The sequence below is a fragment of the Globicephala melas genome, chromosome 13 (genome assembly GCF_963455315.2).
Source record: "Globicephala melas chromosome 13, mGloMel1.2, whole genome shotgun sequence".
In the NCBI taxonomy this organism is placed as follows: domain Eukaryota; kingdom Metazoa; phylum Chordata; class Mammalia; order Artiodactyla; family Delphinidae; genus Globicephala; species Globicephala melas.
Window position 1 is genome coordinate 7,271,242 of NC_083326.1, and position 3,123 is coordinate 7,274,364.

The window sequence follows — 3,123 nt, forward strand, 5'->3', positions numbered from 1 at the left end:
AAAACATGTTAAGTGGCAGAAGATCGCTAGAATATTCTGAGCATTCCGAGATGCGAGTTCTTCCCTGATTGAGGGGATCAGGCATTTGACCCAGGTCTTGGAGTAGGGACAAGAAATACACGCGAGATGTGCGTGTGTGTACGTGTGAGTGTGCCTGGGTGTGGGAGTGAAGGGATTCGAAGCAGAAAGTACAGACTGAGCAAAGGCAGGGAACCTAAGAGACCCAGCAGTGTTTAGGGAAGAGATGGGCCAAACTTCACTGAAGCAAAGAGAGTAACAGAAGAAAAAGCTGGAAAGGAAGCATGTGAGCCCATGGCTGAGAGCCCAGAATGGCAAACTAATGTTTGGACTCTATTCCCACTAGTTTGGAACTATTCAGTCATTTAGCAAATGTTTCCTTATCATCTGCTATGTGCTGGGTGCTGGGATAGATACAGTGAGATACGGAAATAAAAACAAGGCATGGGCCCTTGCTCTCCATGTTGACATTCCATGACGACATAACTTTCTAGAAGTATAAACTCAAAGAGGACTTATTAAGAGCAAAACAAAACGGGCCAAAAGACAACACTAGTGACGAGGAATTTTTTTTTTTTTTGGTTACTTATTGCTGAGTGACAAACTATCCCAAAAGTTAGTGACTTAAAATAACACTCACTTGATTACTTACTCACAATTCTGCAATTTGGGATGGGCTTGATGGAGACAGCTGGTCTCTTCCACAGGATGACAGGTGGAGTAGCTTGAACGACTGGGGTCTGGCTGGAACGGCCAACTTGTGTCATATGTCTGGGTCTCAGACCTCACCATGGGTTGGTGTTGGGCTGCACCCCGCAGGCCTGCAAGCCTTGTAGTTGCCCAGCCTTGAGGCCAAAGAAAGAGCCTGGAGACAGCGGCGGGGACGTTTATTGGACAGGGGGATCTTACACAAAGGGTCCTGGAGCAACACCCCACCGTGTGCGGCAGACTCCAGGCAGGACATGCCAGCAGTCTTGCTACTCAGGGGAGAAGGAGGCTACTATTTATAGGCGGAATTGACATCAGGTGGGCTCATTGGTTACCAGGGGCTAATTAAGCCCTATAATTAAGAGGATTGGATAGTCGTGTGAGTGAAGCAGGGTCTGGCCGAGGAGGGCATGTACAGAGAGCAAGAGAAGAGCCATCCTGAGTGGCTGAACCGTATAGTTGGGTTCCTCAGTTCTCCTCCACGTGGCATCTCTGGGTGGTTCGCTTGGTCTTCCTTCCAAAATGGAGACTTCAGACATTCTTCCTCATTTCTGGTAGTCTGGCTTCTTACATGGCAGCTGGCTTAACCCAGACTGCAAAAGAGGAAGCTGTTGGGCTCTTAAAGCATAGCCTAGAAGTAGCACATGGTGCTTCCAGAACATGCTAATGGTTAAAGCAGGTCCCAAGCCAGCCCAGATCTGAGGGGAGAGATTTACACAAGGACATGAGTATCAGGAGGCATGATTCATTGGAGGCCACCAAAGCAACAGTCTACCACACGTCTTAAAGTCAAATAATTCAACAGCGTCTTCCACAATTTTAATCAACTGAGGGGCATTCAGTGCACAGGTGTTTGTACTCTAGGGCATGTAACCTGCCTGCCCCACTCTACCCCTACCTTTTTGAATGCTGGCAGAGTGCAGTCATTTCTCACACCACTTACTGATCACTTACTAGAACTGCATCAGATTCTAGAACAAACCAACCTTGCAACATAGTTTCAAACAGGCCAACATCTAGGAAGGAAGAGGGCTGTTAGCTCAGAAGCATCTTACCAGCTCATTCCTGAGCCTGGGTCACTCCCAAGAGCTCCTGGTCAAGTACCCAAGCTTCAAAACAGGAAGAAAGAAACCCCATTCATGTCTGGCTCCAAGTGCCCCTTCGGCCACCTCCCACATCCCATCTCTTCTAGGACACACCTCGCCCCTCATCTGTGTTACATGGTCCTGTCTCTGGAGAGCTACGGCAGAAACACTGAGCTCCTCGCTCTCAAACTGACATTAAGATCCCTCTGTAGCATGTGTGACCTTCTTGTGTTTTCCATTTTCAATACTGGACATAGTTGTTCCAGGTATGACCCAAACCAAGTTCAGTGGTAGTAACAGGATTTCCGGGAGAAGCTTGGGTAGCAATCTGGTTGGAGGGAAGGTGAGAGGGACTATGAGAGATTTCTTGAAACTTTTTATAAGAGTAATGTGACCCTACTTATAACTAGGATTGATCACCCCAAAATTGACATAAGAGCCGAGACATGATTAATAAAAATATACACTTAGCTCACAAATTAAATAAAAATGTGTACTTAGTATATACAAAAGCGAAAGTTAGTTAACTGAGTCAAACAGAAGAGCAGAAGTGGCGGGTGTTTAAAATTTCTTTTATTTTTTTACATTTTTAACCATCCGTCAATTATTCCATAACAAGGCAGTATCACACGATGACTGAACGTAGGCTCCAGAAATCAGGGTTTGAATTCCAGCTCCATCAATTACTGGTCATCTTGGTCAATTTCCCTGTGCCTTAGTTTTCTCACCTACACAATGAGGGTAGTAATAGTACCTTTCTCACAGCTTGCTGTATTAAGTAATACTCGCAAAGCGCTTAGAGAGTGCCCAGTAAACTACAAACATTCTTAATGTATGTTATTCATTATTATTATTCCACACATTACCACTAACTTGAGGTTTTTCAACACATGTTCATCGATTTTTTTTCTCTTTATTAATTCTTGTTTGGAATGATCTTGGAGGCACTGACTGTTGAAGATGATGAGAAGCCAATGATTCCCCCTCCACACCAATGTCTTGGTACCTTGGCCAACTTTAAATAGGTCTCGCCAAGAAAAGGTGTTGGGCTTCCCTGGTGGCGCAGTGGTTGAGAGTCCGCCTGCCGATGCAGGGGACACGGGTTCGTGCCCCAGTCCGGGAAGATCCCACATGCCGCAGAGTGGCTGGGCCTGTGAGCCATGGCCACTGAGTCTGAGCATCCGGAGCCTGTGCTCCGCGATGGGAGAGGCCACAACAGTGAGAGGCCGGAGTACCGCAAAAAAAAAAAAAAAAAAAAAAAAAAAGGTATTAATAGCAAATGCCAAAGTATCAATAGCAGATTAAAAAAAAA